The sequence below is a fragment of the Hylobates moloch genome, unplaced genomic scaffold (assembly GCF_009828535.3).
Source record: "Hylobates moloch isolate HMO894 unplaced genomic scaffold, HMol_V3 SCAFFOLD_13, whole genome shotgun sequence".
NCBI classification, from domain to species: domain Eukaryota; kingdom Metazoa; phylum Chordata; class Mammalia; order Primates; family Hylobatidae; genus Hylobates; species Hylobates moloch.
In genome coordinates, this window is record NW_026652288.1 from 51765586 (window position 1) to 51783666 (window position 18081).

Here is an 18081-nt window from a genome sequence, read left to right on the forward strand (position 1 = left end):
GAATTTGTTTTAACTTTTAAGTCAGATTCCAATTCAGTGGGACTGAGATGAAGCTTGAGATTCTCTATTTTTTGTGGTTTGGATCATTAAAATGGAATAAAATCTGAGAATTAAGACCATTAACTTAAGAATTAAGTTGACTGTTGGAGGCAGTAGATTTCAGAAGGTTCAGAGAAAAGCCAAATAAAATAGGGATGTGTTGGGTAGGGAGAGACTTCTAGTTACTGAGCATTTAAAATATCCCAGTGTTATGGCACTTAATGAATTAGCTTATTTAGTCTTCACAGTGGCCCTACAAGGTTGACGAGATTAATCTCATTTTTAGTTAATGACAGCAAGATTCAGAAACAAGAAGTATCAACCAGGCGCAGAGGCTCATGCCTGTAATCCCAGCACTTTGGGAGGCCGAGATGGGCGGATCACTTGAGGTCAGGAGTTCGAGACCAGCCTGGCCAACATGGTGAAACCCCATCTCTACTGAAAAAAAAAAAAAAAAATAGGCCAGGCACAGTGGCTCACCCCTGTAATCTCAGCACTTTGGGAGGCCGAGGTGGGCGAATCACCTGAGGTTGGGAGTTGGAGACCAGCCTAATCAACATGGAGAAACACTGTCTGTACTAAAAACACAAAAGTAGCCAGATGTGGTGGCACATGCCTGTAATCCCAGCTACTAGGGAGGCTGAGGCAGGAGAATCGCTTGAACCTGGGAGGTGGAGGTTGTGGTGAGCTGAGATAGCACCATTGCACTCTACCCTGGGCAACAAGAGTGAAACTCCATCTCAAAAATAGATAAATAAATAAATAAAATACAAAAATTAGGCGGGTGTGGTGGCAGGCACCTGTAATCCCAACTACTTTGGAGGCTGAGGCAGGAGAATTGCTTGACCTGGGAGGCAGAGGTTGCAGTGAACCGAGATCAAGCCACTGTACTCTATCCTGGACGACAGAGTGAGACTCCCATCTCAAGAAAAAGAAAAAAAAATCCTGCCATTTTTGATAGCATGAATGAACCTGGAGGACATTATGCCAGGTGAGGAAATTTTTTTTTTTTTTTTTTTATGAGATGTAGTCTCGCTCTGTCACCAGGCTGGAGTGCAGTGGTGCGATCTTGGCTCACTGCAACCTCCGCCTCCCAGGTTCAAGCAGTTCTCCTGCCTCAGCCTCGTGAGTAGCTGGGACTACAGGCGCACACTGCCACGCCCAGCCAAGTTTTTGTATTTTAGTAGAGACGAGGTCTCATCATGTTGCCCAGGCTGGTCTTGAACTCCTGAGCTCAGGCAATCTGCCTGCCTTGGCCTCCCAAAGTTCTGGGATTACAGGCTTGAGCCACTGCGCCTGGCCTATTCCACTCACTTCTATTTTATTAAAGTTAGGTAGCTAAAATAATGGATATATTATTGTTTTCTGTTTTCTCTCCCCACAATCCAAGCAAAATATATCACTACTTTAAAGATGTGTATTTCTGCAGCATAAAAGATTTTTTGTTGCTGAGTTTCGAATGTGTGAGGTTAATTTTAAATATATATGAGTATTATGTATGGGTTCTGTTTCTGGTTTAGTAAATAAGTTCCCAGCAGATCAGTCCTGTCATAGATAATGATAATCTCTGGACAAAAATGAGAAAGCCCACAATTATCTGAAAGCTGTGGAGAATGCACAAAGGCAAGCAGTTTTGGAGGGGAGTTGAAACTTGAAAGCAGGTGCTGAACTGGGGTGGAATAGTGGGGTGTCGGGCTGAAGTTTGTGTCACATTTGTGTCATGAGGAAGGCATTGCCCAAGACATTCTCAGCTACCAGAAAGTGAGGGGGGAATCTTGTACAGAAGAGAGCCAGAGTTCTATGTTCAGACTGCCCAAATCTGGCTGGTCCTTGAACCATGCATGCATAGAGCAGGGTACAAACAGTTCAGCTAAGGAAAACAATAATAAAGACTTGAACTGAAATCCCAGCTGCTGTCTATTTAAAGTGAGTGAGTTTGTAGTTTGAGTCTAACCAATTTAATATCCTGCTAAAATAAAAACATCAACATCTTTGGAGGGCATATTGTTTCCTGTTCTTTTTTTTTTTTTTTTTTGAGACGGAGTCTCGCTCTGTCGCCCAGGCTGGAGTGCAGTGGCGCGATCTCGGCTCACTGCAAGCTCCGCCTCCCGGGTTCGCGCCATTCTCCTGCCTCAGCCTCTCCGAGTAGCTGGGACTACAGGCGCCCGCCACCACGCCCGGCTAGTTTTTTGTATTGTTAGTAGAGACGGGGTTTCACCGTGGTCTCGATCTCCTGACCTCGTGATCCGCCCTCCTCGGCCTCCCAAAGTGCTGGGATTACAAGCGTGAGCCACCGCGCAAATGAACAGAAATTTAGTGGCTTAAAACAACATAGATTGGCCGGGCGTGGTGGCTCATGCTTGTAATCCCAGCACTTTGGGAGGCCGAGGCGGGCGGATCACGAGGTCAGGAGATCGAGACCACGGTGAAACCCGTCTCTACTAAAAATACAAAAAATTAGCTGGGCATGGTGGCGGGCACCTGTAGTCCCAGCTACTCGGAGAGGCTGAGGCAGGAGAATGGCGTGAACCCGGGAGGCAGAGCTTGCAGTGAGTCGAGATCGCGCCACTGCACTCCAGCCTGGGTGACAGAGTGAGACTCCGTCTCCAAAAAAAAAAAAAAAAAAAAACAACAACATAGATTGCGGCCGGGCGCGGTGGCTCACGCTTGTAATCTCAGCACTTTGGGAGGCCAAGGCGGGTGGATCACGAGGTCAGCAGATCGAGACCATCCTGGCTAACACGGTGAAACCCTGTCTCTACTAAAAATACAAGAAAAAAAAAATTAGCCGGGTGCCATGGCGGGCACCTGTAGTCCCAGCTACTCAGGAGGCTGAGGCAGGAGAATGGCGTGAACCCGGGAGGCGGACCTTGCAGTGAGCTGAGATCGCGCCATTGCACTCCAGCCTGGGCGACAGAGTGAGACTCCATCTCAAAAAAAAAACAAAACAAAAAAAACACATAGATTTATTCTTTTACAATTCTGGAGGTCAGAGTCTGAAATGGGTTTCACCGGGCTAAAATAAAGGTGTTGACAGACTGTGTTCCTTTGGCCGAACGCCGTGGCTTATACCTGTAATCCCAGCACTTTTGGAGGCCAAGAGTGGGCGGATCACCTGAGGTCGGGAGTTCGAGACCAGTCTGACCAACATGGAGAAACCCTGTCTCTACTAAAAATACAAAATTAGCTGGGTGTGGTGGTGCATGCCTGTAATCGCAGCTACTCAGGAGGCTGAGACAGGAGAATCACTTGAACCTGGGAGGCAGAGGTTGCAGTGAGCTGAGATCGTGTCACTGGACTCCAGCCTGGGCAACAAGAGCGAAACTTTGTCTCAGAAAAAAAACAAACCAAAAAAAACTGTGTTCCTTCTGGAGGCTTTAGGGGAAAATCCAAGGTTTTTGTTTTGTTTTTTGCCTTTTGCAGCTTTTATAGACTGCCTACGTTCCTTGACTCATGGTCCCCTTCCTCCATATTCAAAGGCATCAAGATAGGTTTGAATCTTTCTTACATTGAATCACTTTGACTCTTTTCTTCTGCTTTTCCCCTCTTTCACTTTTAAGGACCTCTGTGATATATCAGGCCCACTTGGATAATCCAGTATAATCTCCTTTTTTTTTATTTTTTATTTTTTTGAGACGAAGTCTCACTTTGTCGCCCAGGCTGAAGTGCAATGGTGTGATCTCGGCTCACTGCAACCTCCACCTCCTGCGTTCAAGCAATTCTCCTGCCTCAGCCTCCCGAGTAGCTGGGATTACAGGTGCCTGCCACCACACCTAGCTAATATTTGCATTTTTAGTAGAGATGGGATTTTGCCATGTTGGGCAGGCTGGTCTGGAACTCCTGACCTCAGGAGATGCACCCACTTTGGCCTCCCAAAGTGCTGGGATTACAGACATGAGCCACTGCACCCAGCCAATATCCCTATCTTAAAATCATCTGGTTAGCAGGCCAGGTGCGGTGGTTTACGCCTGTAATCCCTACACTTTGGGAGGCAAAGGTGGGCGCATTGCCTGAGGTCATGAGTTTGAGACCAGCCTGGCCAACATGGCGAAACCCCATCTCTACTAAAAATACAAAAATTAGCCTGGTGTGGTGGCAGGCGCCTGTAATCCCAGCTACGGATGCTGAGGCACGCGAGTTGCTTGAAGCCGGGAGGCGGAGGTGAGCTGAGATCACGCCACTGCACTCCAGCCTGGGTGACAGAGCAAGACTCCGTCTCAAAAAAAAAAAAAAAAATCTGGTTAGCAAACTTAGTTCCATTTACACCCTTAATTCCCCTTGGCCATGTAACATGACATATTCAAAAGTTCCAGGGATTTAGATTTGGACCTCTTTGGGAGGATATAACCACAAAAGGATATAACAGAATCTAAAGTCTCTACAATGTAGCATTCACAATGTCCAGGATACGGGCCAGGCGTGGTGGCTCATGCCTGTAATCCTAGCACTTTGGGAGGCCGAGGCGGGTGGATCATGAGGTCAGGAGTTTGAGACCAGCCTGGCCAACATAGTGAAACCCCGTCTCTACTAACGATACAAAGAAATTAGCTGGGCATGGTGGCGGGCGCACCTGTAATCCCAGCTACTTGGGAGGCTGAGGCAAGGAGGATCACTTGAACCCGGGAGGCGGAGGTTGCAGTGAGCAGAGATCGCACCTCTGCACTCCGGCCCAGGCGACAGAGTGAGACTTCGTCTCAAAAAAAACAAAAAACAAACTAACAAAAAACCCACAGTGTCCAGGATACAATCAGAATTATTCAACATATGAAGAATGTGGAAAATGTGACCCATTCTCAAGGGAGAAGACATCAGAGGTCAACCCCAAGATAACCCCAATGCTGAAATTATCAGACAAGGACTTTAATGCAGCTATTATAACTGTGCTCATTAAAGTAAAGTAAAATATACTTGTAATGAATGAAAAGCTAAGAAATCTGGTGGCAACATATAGTTCCAACTACTCATAAGGCTGAGGTGGGAGGATTGCTCTAGTCCAGTAGTTAAGTGTATATTTGATGTTGTAAGAATACAGTCTCTATGTTGTTTGACATTCCTGCTAACAATGTGTGAGAATTCTAGTTGCCCCACATACTTGCTGACACTTGGTATAGTCAATTCAAAATTTTTCAGTCAATTAAAGCTGGGTGCAGTGGGCCGGGCATGGTGGCTCACACCTGTAATCCCAGCACTTTGGGAGGCCAAGGCGAGCGGATCACGAGGTCAGGAGATCGAGACCATCCTGGCTAACACAGTGAAACCCCGTCTCTACTAAAAATACAAAAAATTAGCCGGGCGTGGTGGTGCTTGCCTGTAGTCCCAGCTACTCGGGAGGCTGAGGCAGGAGACTGGTGTGAACCCGGCAGGCGGAGCTTGCAGTAAGCTGAGATCGCGCCACTGCACTCCAGCCTGGGCGACAGAGCGAGACTCCATCTCAAAAAAAATAAATAAATAAATAAAAATAAAACAAACACTTTTCAGGAAAAACACATAAATTGGTCTTCCTGAACATTTTACATGGGAACCGGTACTATCCAGCGCCTAGTGTGCAGGTTTTTGCTCCAGTTCAGTCTTTAGGAGCTATGCAGAACAAGAGTAGAGAGAAGAAATGCAATATAGAGGGAAGGAAAGTAGGTAGAATTCAGAAGAGCCTTTTTGACTATAAGGAATTTGAAATATGCAAAGGTTGTAACACAAGAACATTTTGAATCTTCATCTGTGGAGAAGCAGCAGGCACCCCCTCAGCAGTGTGACCAGGAGATATAAAAGATATGGCCAGGTCACCTCTCAGGGGTAGGTTCTGTCACTTACAGACAGAACCTTGGCATGAAACACTGGGCTAGTGTAGAGTTCTGTTGTGATGGCTGCTCCCTGGTAGCATTCCACAAGGTTCTCTCCTCAGCACTCTTTTCTTTTTGTACCGAAGGCTACAAATGCCAGTGTCTCCAGGAGCCAGGTAGATGATGTGAATGATTTAAGCAGCCTGGCAAACGTGGCAAACTGCAGAGCACATGTTCCATGTGGCAGAGACATTTACTGCTCACCCAATATCCATGAGCTGCCCCACATTTCTCAGGCCCCCGATGAGGGTCCTGGGACTAGTTTCGGCACGTGGACAGTTAGTTCAAGTACCATTTCACTTTGTATTGGAAGCATGTAAGCGCCACAAAGCAGCCCTCCAGCTCCGGCTCCCTGATGGGATCATCTAGAGTGTAAATTGGAATAGCAGAGTCATAAGATGTGCGCAGCCTGGATCCCTGAGTCATTGCAAGGAAGAAAGCTACCCTGGAGAGTTGCCTGATTAACCCTGGACTTTGCTTGAACAAGAAACAAGTCTTCATTGTGTGAAGTCGCTGGTATTTTGTCACTGTGGCCTAGCCTACTCTATGTACTTTCTTTAAAGGTGACAGTCACAACTCAACCCTGACTCTCATTGGCAAGTGAAATAGGGCCCAACGTTACCAGATCTTCCAGTTTTTCAAGATAAACTAGATATATCGATTTTTTTTTGGTGAAATAGTCCAACATTTAAAAGTGGATAGTTAATTCAAAAGATCACGACCCTGTGTAGCCCAAATAAAGCACACCTGGGGCCAATTTAGCCCATGGGCCACCAGTTGCAACTTGTGCCCTGCCCTGTTTTCCTTAGTGACTCATCAATTCCCAAAGCTTCTGTTGTCACTCCTGTTCAGGTGGGGGCGAAGACCGTATGTGTCAAAGCTCCTGGTGAGCTCAGTGAATGCCTTCAACCCTTCAACCATGTATTTCTAGCTTTAGCTTAAATGCTGGAGTGTAGCCCCAGCACGTTCTTTTTTTTTTCTTTTTTTTGAGGCAGAGTCTCGCTCCATCCCCCACGCTGGAGTGCAGTGGTGTGATCTCGGCTCACTGCAACCTCCACCTCCTGGGTTCAAGTGATTCTCAAACCTCAGCCTCCCCCAAGCAGCTGGCATTACAGGTGCCCACCACCATGACTGGCTAATTTTTGTATTTTTAGTAGAGACAGACAGGGTTTTGCCATGTTGACCAGGCTGGTCTCAAACTCCTGACCTCAGGTGATCTGCCTGCCTCGGCCTCCTTAAAGTGCTGGGATTACAGGCATGAGCCACCGTGCCCAGCCTCAGAATGTTCTTTAAGCTGTCAGTCCTACCTGTCCCCCGACAGCATAAGTGCACACTGTTAGGGACCTAATGGCTCCTTCTTTCCTTCTTTCTTTTTTCTTTTTCTTTCTTTCTTTTCCTCTCTTTCTTTCTTTTCCTCTCTTTCTTTCTTTTTCTTTCTTTCTTTCTTTCTTTCTTTCTTTCTTTCTTTCTTTCTTTCTTTCTTTCTTTTCTTTTCTTTCTAGATGGGTCTTGCTCTGTCGCCAGGCTAGAGTGCAGTGGCATGATCTCAGCTCACTGCAACCTCTGCCTCCTGGGTTCAAGCGATTCTCCTGCCTCAGCCTCCCAAGTAGCTGGGATTACGGGTGCCTGCCAGTATGCCCAGGTAATTTTTGTATTTTTAGTAGAGATGGGGTTTCACCTTGTTGGCCAGGATGGTCTTGATCTCTTGACCTCGTGATCTGCCCGCCTTGGCCTCCCAAAGTGCTGGGATTACAGGCGTGAGCTACCGCGCCTGGCCTTTTCTTTTCTTTTTTAAGAGATGGGTCTTGCTATGTTGCCCAGGCTGGAGCTCCTGAGCTCAAGCAATCCTCTAGCCTCAGCCTTCCAAGTAGCTAGAACAATAGGCATATGCCATTGTGCTCGGCTCTAATGATTCTTTCTCACGGCTTGACTCTATCTCCTTTTCTTCACACATTTCCTATTCAACATTGACATTTCTTTATTAGGTTCTGACCCAGTAATTTACTTTCCCAGTTATGGCCTTACATTGCCCTTTGGACCTGACACTCAGTCTTGCTCCTCTGATTAAATGTTTTTCCCTCAGTTTTTTAGTCTTTGGAGATTTGGATTCTGCCTTCCACTGCCCTGTGGGTTTGCCCTGAACTAGTCCTGAGTTTTCAGTTCGTCTCTTACACATTTCACATTCAACATGTCTCAAGTGGAAAGGTTCATCTTTCTATTCCAGCTTCCCTATTGCTGTTAATGGTACTGCTATCTTCCAAGTCATAGTCTCAAACCCTTGGTATCATATTAATCTCTCCATCCAAAGCCAAGCCAATTATTCATTGACTCCCTACCATGTGCCCTGTTCTAGGCACTGAATAGACAATGACAAACTAAAAAAAGTCTGTATCCTCACAGAGCTTACATTATATTGGGCATGAACAGACAAATAAATATATAATAGGTTGGCTGGGCACGGTGGCTCATGCCTGTAATTCCAACACTTTGGGAGGCCAAGGCGGGTGGATCACCTGAGGTCAGGAGTTTGAGACCAGCCTGGCCAACGTGGTGAAACCCCATCTCTACTAAAATACAAAAATTAGCCAGGCGTGGTGGTGGGCGCCTGTTATCCCAGTACTCGGGAGGCTGAGGCAGGAGAATTGCTTGAACCCGGGAGGTAGAGGTTGCAGTGAGCCGAGATCACGCCATTGTACTCCAACCTGGGTGACAGAGTGAGACTCCATCTCAAAAAAATAAATAAATAATAATTATATATATATATATATGTATAATAGGTCAGATGACAATAAGTGCCATGGAGAAATAGAAAGCCAGAGAGCTAGAGAACACGCCATGGGGGAAGAGTTGTATTTTATATTTAGTGGTCAAGTGCCAGAGGGACTGAAGTAGAGGTGAAGGAAGTAGAGATGTGAGAGCAAGGCCTAGTGATATCTGGCGAAGAGTGTTGCAAAGGCAAAGTGTGTTCTTGGCAGGCGAGGACCCTGAGGTGGTGCCTGGCATGTTTGCAGCCCAAGGAGACTGTTGTAGCTGGAAGTTGATGAGTAAGGGAGAAGGTAGTAGAGGTTCCTATCCTTCCCTTCTCCTCCATCCCCATGAACTCCGCTCTAACTATGACTTTCCTTTCCCCTCTGGGCTGCTTCAGGAATTGTCCCACTTGAGTTCATCTCCAGCCATCCACCTAGCACATAGTTCCTGGATAAATCTTCCTGAAAGAGTGCTCTTACCATGTTACCACATCTCTTTCCGAGGCCCTACTCTCCAGCATTGAAAGCTCTGCATGAACTGCCCTCAGCTTGCTTTTCCTACTATATCTGTCACCTCAACTTCTGCCTGGCCCGGAGTGGACGCTGGGCTTTCCCATGTTACTCATCATTCTCTTCATCTAGAATGCCTGCTCCCTCTTAGTCTTGCCAAATCCTTTGCAGGAGAAGCCTCTCCTACTTCAAGACATCTTCCCAAGACATCCCGTTGGCCTGGTCTCCTATTTAGTTGTGTATCTGGCTTATTTTATCCAGGTGGTATTTTTATTTTATACATTTTTTTTTCCTCTTCTCCAGGGCCTTGTAACATGGAAACCTCATTTCTTTTTTTTTTTTTTTGAGATGGAGTCTCGCTCTGTCACCCAGGCTGGAGTGCAGTGGCACGATCTCGGCTCACTGCAAACTCCGCCTCCCGGGTTCACGCCATTCTCCTGCCTCAGCCTCCCGAGTAGCTGGGACTACAGGTGCCCGCCACCACGCCCAGCTATTTTTTTGTATTTTTAGTAGAGACGGGGATTCACCTTGTTATCCAGGATGGTCTCCATCTCCTGACCTCGTGATCCACCCGCCTCGTCCTCCCAAAGTCCTGGGATTATAGGCGTGAGCCACTGTGCCCGGCCATAAACCTCATTTCTATTTTGTTTTTTTTGTTTGTTTGTTTTTTGTTTTTTGCGTTTTTTTTTTTAAACAGATCTTGCTCTGTTGCCCAGGCTGAGGTGAAATGGTGTGACCTTGGCTCACTGCAACCTCCACCTCCTGGGTTCAAGCGATTCCTGCCTCAGCCTCCCAAGTAGCTGAGACTACAGGCGTGTACTACCATGCCTGGCTAACTTTTGTATTTTTAGTAGAGAGGGGGTTTCGCCATGTTGGTCAGGCTGGTCGCGAACTCCTGACCTCGGGTGATCCACTTATCTCGGCCTCCCAAAGTGCTGGGATTACAGGCATGAGCCACCACGCCCAGCTGTTGTTGTTGTTTTTTAGAGTCAGAGTCTTTCTCTGTTGCCCATACTAGGGTGCAGTGGTGCAATCATGGCTCACTGCAACCTTGAACTCCTGGGCTCAAGCAATCCTCCTGCCTCAGCCTCCTGAGTAGCTGCACTACAGGTGTGCACCACCACACCCAGTTAACTTCTAAAATTTTTTGTAGAGATGGGTGTCTTGCTATGTTGCCCAGGCTGATCTCAAACTCCTGGCCTCAAGTGATACTTCTGCCTTGGTCTCTCAGAGCGCTGGGATTACAGGTGTGAGCCACTGCACCCAGCCTAAACCTGTTTTTTTTAATGTTCTTCTACTTTTTTTTTTTTTTTTTTGAGACAGAGTCTTGCTCTGTCACTGGGCTGGAGTGCAGTGATGTGATCTCAGCTCACTGCAACCTCCGCCTCCCGGTTCAGGCGATTCTCTTGCCTCAGCTTCCCAAGTAGCTGGAACTACAGGCGTGTACCACCATGCCCAGCTAATTTTTGTATTCTTGGTGGAGACGGGGTTTCACCATGTTGGCCAGGATGGTCTCGATCACTTGACCTCATGATCTGTCTGCCTCGGCCTCCCAAAGTGCTGGGATTACAGGCATGAGCCACCACGCCCGGCCGTTTTTTTTTTTTTCTAATGAAGATTTCTGCTTGGGGAGTTCAGGTGGGGCTTTTTCTTGAGTAAATCCAACCACCTCTACCAAAGAGGCTGTAGTTCCCACTTCCTGGGTTGGAGATTGTTAGTCAGAGGAGGAACTGGTGAGGACTTTGGCTAGAGATTTCCCATGTGGTATTTCAAAACCAAACCCAATTCTGGACCCAGACAGGAGAGCAGTCTGGGGTTGCTTCTTAGGACAGGCTTGTTTGACACTAGCTGAAGTTCTCCTTCTTTTCCTTCTTACTTTCCAGTTCAGATTTTTTGGGGTGTGTTTGAGAAGCAACTAAAAACCCAACCTCTGCCCCTCGGGAGTTTATTACAAATTTATAGTTAGTTGTAGTGTTTTCTTGGCAGGTATTGATAAGAAAGTAGTTCACCTGATTAATGTTTTTATTGTATATCTGTGGATAAATGAGTAATGAATATATAAATAGTGGAGTATTCTCTAATAGACAAATCAAAGGTAAATGTAATAGAGGAAGGAGCTAGGGATAAACTCATCACAGAGCTGGGTCAAGTTACACTTTTTCCCACCTTGATCTTGTGTCTGTCTTAGTCAGTTCTGCTGTACAAATTACTATAGATGAGGTGGCTTAAACAACAAATATTTCTTTTTTGTTTTTGAGATGGAGTCTCACTCTGTCGCCCAGGCTGGAGTGCAGTGGCTGGTGCAATCTCAACTCACTGCAACCTCTACTTCCCGGGTTTAAGCAATTCTCCTGCCTCAGCCCTCCAGAGTAGCTGGGACTACAGGGATCCACCACCACACTTGGCTAATTTTTATATTTTTAGACGGAGTTTCACCAGGTTTGCCAGGCTAGTCTTGAACTCCTGACCTCAGGTGATCCACCCACCTAGGCCTCCTAAAGTGCTGGGATTACAGGTGTGAGCCACTGCGCCCAGCCTAATTTTTGTATTTTTAGTAGAGACAGAGTTTCACCATGTTGGCCAGGCTGGTCTCGAACTCCTGACTTCAGATGACCCACCCACCTCACCACCTCAGCCTCTCAAAGTGCTAGGATTACAGGCGTGAGCCACCGCGCCTGACCTACAAACATTTCTTTCTTTCTTTCCTTCCTTCCTTTCCCTCCCTTCCTTCCCTCCCTCCCCCCCCTCCCTCCTTCCTTTCTTCCTTCCTTCTCTTTCTTTTTTTTTCCTGAGATGGAGTCTCACTCTGTCACCCAGGCTGGAGTGTAGGGGCACGATCTCGGCTCACTGCAACCTCCACCTTCCGGGTTCAAGCAACTCTCCTGCTTCAGCCTCCCGAGTAGCTGGGATTACAGGTGCCTGCCACCATGCCTGGCTAATTTTTCTTTTTTTTTTTAGTTTGAGATGAAGTCTTGCTCTGTCGCCCAGGCTGGAGTGCAGTGGTGCAATCTTGGCTCACTGCACCCTCTGCCTGCCAGGTTCAAGAGATTCTCCTGCCTCAGCCTCCTGAGTAACTGAGGTTACAGCCGTGCATCACCACTCCCAGCTAATTTTTGTATTTTTAGTAGAGATGGGGTTTTGCCATGTTGGCCGGGCTGGTCTTGAACTCCTGTCCTCAGGTGATCCTCCCACCTTGGCCTCCCAAAGTGCTGGGATTATAGGCATGAGCCACTGCACCTGGCCTACCATCAGTTTTTTTTTTTAACTTACAGAGCTATAAGAGTGTAGTCAAAAGCAGTCAAAAATTATATTGAGCACATTGATTATCTTCTTGGTATATCCAAAAATAAGAAGTTGAAGGGGCTGGGTGCAGTGGCTCATGCCTGTAATCCTAGCACTTTGGGAGGCTGATGTGAGCAGATCGCCTAAGATCAGGAGTTCGAGACTAGCCTGGCCAACATGGTGAAACCCCATCTCTATTAAAAATACAAAAATTAGCCGGGCGTGGTGATGGGCGCCTATAATCCCAGCTACTAGGGAGGCTGAGGCAGGAGAATCGCTTGAACCTGGGAGGTGGAGGTTGCAGTGAGTCTAGACCACGCCATTGCACTGCAGCCTGGGTAACAAGAGTAAAACTCCGTCTGAAAAAGAAAAAAGAAAAAAAAAAAGAAGTCGAAGGACTATTGAGTCTTTGAAACAAACTATTTTTATAAAATTAGAAAGAAACAACAACAAAAAAAACATAAAGACACCACTACAGAATCAAATAACACTGAAAGTTCTCTATACAAAGCCCAGCATTCCATCAAAAAGGTACCCAGTAATCTTTAGCTCATTTTAAGAGCTTTTAAAATTTTTCCAGCAAAGACTTGGTCTTAGTGTTCTTCTGTATTTTGCCATCTAGCACAATATTTAGGTGTTAGGCATGTTAGGTATTCAATAAGTACAGGCTAGTTGATTGGAGAATTATTGAATGATGGATTAGAAAGCGTGTGATAGATTGAAAAGCATGACCAAAATATTTTGCAGTGTCTTCATCAAAAGGTAGACTCTTTCCTACTTTTTGAATTTGGCATTGCCTTGTGACTTGCTTTGGCTAACAAATGTGTCAGAAGTGACAATATGTGACTTCTGAAGCCTAGACTTTGGAAGATTTTGTGACTTCCACTTTTACTCTCTTGGAACCTGCTGATAACAGGCAAAGAACCCAGGCTATTCTGCTGGAGAGCCACATGCAGGAGAAGTGAGGTGCTTTGGCTGACAATCCCAGCTAACTGCCAGTTATGTGAGTGAGGCCATCGTAGACCATCCTGGTCCATATGACTGCAGCCACTTAAGCAACTCAAAGTGAGATGAACAGAACTGCTCAGCTGAGCCCAGCTAAAATTGCAGAGTTGTGAGCTAATTATTGTTTTAAGCCTCTAAGTCTTGGGGTGGTTTGTTATGCGGTAATAGCTAAATTGACAAAGTGCTATCTGTGCAGTCACAGAATGTCAGCTGGAGGCAGAAGACAAGTGTTTCTTCTTTGGAGAGATACGCTGTCTACCACGATTGAATTTTCTGTCTCAGCTCTCCTGCATCCCAACTGGGTTGGGAGCCCTGTGCTGCTCCCTGAAAGAAGTGTCACTACTTGGGTATGTGGCTTGGCCCCAAACCTTCTAGGTGGCTGTGCAGCTGATTTGATGGGCTTATTACCTGTACTGGGCTTGAAGCTTATAGAGAAATGGAAGTCAACACTCTTCCAAAGAAGAGAGGCAGAAGGCCAGTCACGGCGGTTCACACCTGTAATCCCAGCACTTCAGGAGGCGGAGGCGGGTGGATCACCTGAGGTCAGGAGTTCGAGACCAGCCTGGCCAACATGGTGAAACCCTGTCTATACTAAAAATATAAAATTAGCCGGGCATGGTGGTGCATGCCTGTAATCCCAGCTACTTGGGAGACTGAGGCAGGGAATCACTTGAACCTGGGAGGCGAGGTTGCAGTGAACTGAGATCGCACCATTGTACTCCAGCTTGGGCAACAAGAGCGAAACCCCGTCACACACACAAAAAAGAAAAAAGGCAGAAGGCTGGGCACAGTGGTTCACACCTGTAGTCCCACTGCTTTTGGAGGCCAAGGCAGGAGTATGGTTTGAACTCAGGAATTTGAGACCAACCATAGTGAGATCCCAATCTCTACAGAAACCAACCACGAACAAAAACAAATTAGCTAGGCATGGTGGCATGTGCCTGTGGTCCCGGTGCTTTGGGAGGCCAAGGGGGCGGATCCCTTGAGCCCAGGAGTTTGAGACCAGCCTGGGAAATATGGTGAGACTCCATGTCTACAAAAAATAAAAAATTAGTTTGGCATGGTAGTGCACACCTGTAGTCTCAGCTACTCAGGAGGCTGAGGTGGGAGGATCATTTGGCCCTAGGATGTCAAGTGTGCAGTGAGTGGTGACTGTGCCACTGCACTCCAGCAAGGGTGACAGAGCGAGATCCTGTCTAAAAAAAAGAAGAAAGTCACCGGGCGCGGTGGCTCACGCCTGTAATCCCAGCACTTTGGGAGGCCGAGGTGGGTGGATCACGACGTCAGGAGATCGAGACCATCCTGGCTAACACGGTGAAACCCTGTCCCTACTAAAAATACAAAAAATAGCTGGGTGTGGTGGCACGAGCCTGCAGTCCCAGCTACTTGGGAGGCTGAGGCAGGAGAATCACTTGAACCCAGGAGGTGGAGGTTGCAGTGAGCTGAGATCGCGCCACTGCACTCCAGCCTGGGTGACAGAGTGAGACTCTGTCTCAAAAAAAAAAAAAAAAAAAAAAAGAAGAAGAAGAAGAAGAAAGGCAGTGAACAAGCAAAACTTTTCAAGGAACTGAACAAGGACACATGTGCTCAAGTTAAAGTATCTGTAAAGTATCTGAAGGTGGACACGTGTGCTCCAAGGGAAGTACAAAGTTAACCCTATACTAAATATCTGTCTTCACCCTTCCTTGAACCTGTATGACATCTTTACTCTCCAATCATCTTTCTACTTGGCCTGTTTAAATCTCAGTATAGCCTAGTGAGTAGGAAAGGCAAGTGAGGAAATCAAGAGATTTGCTCAACATCACACAGCAGCTTAATCATGGGGCAGATCCCAGGCCTCCTGCTTTAGCACCCAGTGGCCCAGTGCTGACTACTGCCCCTAGCAGGTTCCATGGGCAACTCCTGCCCTCTGAGGACTCTCAGTCCAGGATGCATACCCAGGATGTACGTGTGAAGCAGGATGACGTCAGGGTGGCAATGCAGTGTCAAGGACAAGATCTGATATCTCTGTTAGCTCCATCAGACGCGTGATCTCAGGCCAGCCACTCAACCTCTCTAAGCCTCAGTTTCCTCATTTGTAAAATGACGTTAAAATGTTATCCACCTATACATTAAAAAACTGTAAATAATGGTTGCCTCTGGAGTGGGTTGTCGGGCTGGGTGCTGGGTAGGAGGAAGACTTTCTTTTCATTGTATATCTTTATACTGCTCAATTTTATAATCATAGGGCAGATATTATTAATTCACTAATAATACTAATTAAAATACAAAAATTGCCGGTGCGATGGCTCACGCCTGTATTCCCAGCACTTTGGGGGGCCAAGGCAGGCAGAATACCTGAGGTTGGGAGTTCAAGACCAGCCTGACCAACATGGAGAAACCCCATCTCTACTAAAAATACAAAATTAGCCAGGCGTGGTGGCTCATGCCTGTAATCCCAGCTACTCCGGAGGCTGAGGCAGGAGAATCTCTTGAACCCGGGAGGTGGAGGTTGTGGTGACCCGAGATCGTGCCATTGCACTCTAGCTGGGGCAACAAGGGTGAAACTCTGTCTCAAAAAAAAAAAAAAAAAAAAAAAAAAATTAGCCGGGCATGGTGGCATGTACCTGTAATCCCAGCTACTCAGGAGGCTGAGGCAGGAGAATCACTTGAACTGGGGAGGCAGAGGTTACAGTGAGCCGAGACTGCGCCACTGCACTCCAACTTGGGTGACAGAGGGAGACTCAGCCTCAAAAAATAAAATAAAATAAAATAAAATAAATAAAATATAAAATAAAATAAAATTTGTTATGGACTAAACATCCGTTCTTGCCTGACTCAGGGTGGAATCCTCCTACCCTCCTACCTTTGTTATGCCACTGCCTTCCTTACAAAGCCCTTGTTAAAGATCAAGTGGAATAATATTTTTAAGGGTCTCAAATTCAAATACTGTCAGGGTTCAGATAGGGGAGTGTGTGAAGTGGTATAGGTCACTGGGAGTGGTGCAGACTATGGAAGATTGAGGAGTGCATGCCCTGGCTAGAGGTGTTCACATGCAATTTTTATCCAGGGAGTGAACTGACAGTTTGTGATACTCACAACAAACAAATAATTCAAACTTGGATCTGGTCTGACTTCAAAGCTTTTTCTACTATGTCATTTGGTCTTGTCCGAAACCCCAGTTCCCTTTTTCTTTTTTTTGAGACAGAGTCTCACTCTGTTGCCCAGGCTGGGAGTGCAGTGGTGCGATCTCAACTCACTGCAACCTCCGCCTCCTGGGTTCAAGCAGTTCTCCTGCCTCGTCTCCTGAGTAGCTGGGACTACAGGCATGCACCACTATGCCCGGCAAATTTTTGTATTTTTAGTAGAGATGGGGGTTTCACTATGTTGGCCAGGCTGGTCTCGAACTCCTGACCTTGTGATCCGCCCACCTCGCCCTCCCAAAGTGCTGGGATTACAGACCTGAGCCACAATACCCAGCCTCTTTTTTTTTTTTTTCCCCTTGAGATGGAGTCTCATTCTATCTCCCAGGCTGGAGTGCAATGGCACAATCTTGGCTCACTGCAATCTCCACCTCCCAGGTTCAAGCAATTCTCCTGCCTCAACCTCCTGAGAAGCTGGGATTACAGGCACCCGCCACCACGCCCGGCTAATTTTTGTATTTTTTTTAGCAGAGATAGGGTTTCGCCATGCTGGCCAGGCTGGTCTCCAATTCCTGATCTCAGGTGATCCGCCCTCCTCAGCCTCCCAAAGTGCTGGGATTACAGGCGTGAGCCACCACGCCGAGCAGTTTCCTTTTTCATAACATGGGACCACTTATACTTACCTATCTTGGAAAGCTTAGGGATCATTTATTTCAAATTCTTAGCACAGTACCTGGCACACAGTAAACACTCAAAGAGTGGTAGTTCTGTATAAAATAGTTCATAGGCCAGGCACGGTGGCTCACACATGTAATCCCAGCACTTTGGGAGGCTGAGGCAGGAGAATGGCACGAACCCGGAAGGCAGAGCTTGCAGTGAGCCGAGATCGTGCCACTGCACTCCAACCTGGGCGACAGAGCAAGACTCAGTCTCAAAAAAAAAACAAAAAAAATATAAAGACATAGGTTGGGCACAGTGGCTCACACCTGTAATCCCAGCATTTTGGGAGGCTGAGGCGGGCAGATCACAAGGTCAGGAGTTCGAGACCAGTCTCAAAAAAAAAAAAAAAAGACATAAACACCAGATCAAAGACTGTGTAAATAGGACAGAGCCAATCTGGAGAAGCATTGTGTAGGAGGCAGCATGAAGGAGGATGAGTGGTGTGTCAGGGTGAGGGCAAATAGGGAAGGACCAGGAAACCCAGGGGGACACATGCCTGACATTCACAGGGCCAGTTCCTCAACTCCTGCACCACGATCACTGCCATTCTGTCTGCGCCTCTGGCATGGCCCTCCAGAATGAACTGCAAGCTTGCTTGAGGCTCTGGAGAGCACTTACATCCATTGACGTTGTTTAAGCTCCAAGAGGCTCTGATTCCATGAACTCTGCCAGTGAGAAGGTTGAAAAGAAATTGGAGGCGAATGTGGACGGAGCAGCCGCCTATTAGCAAATTTGGCCAAATGGTGGTGCTATAAGCCAGAAAATCAAAGCACATTCTAGTAGCCAGGGTTAGACTGGAACAATGAGCTCTGTACCTAG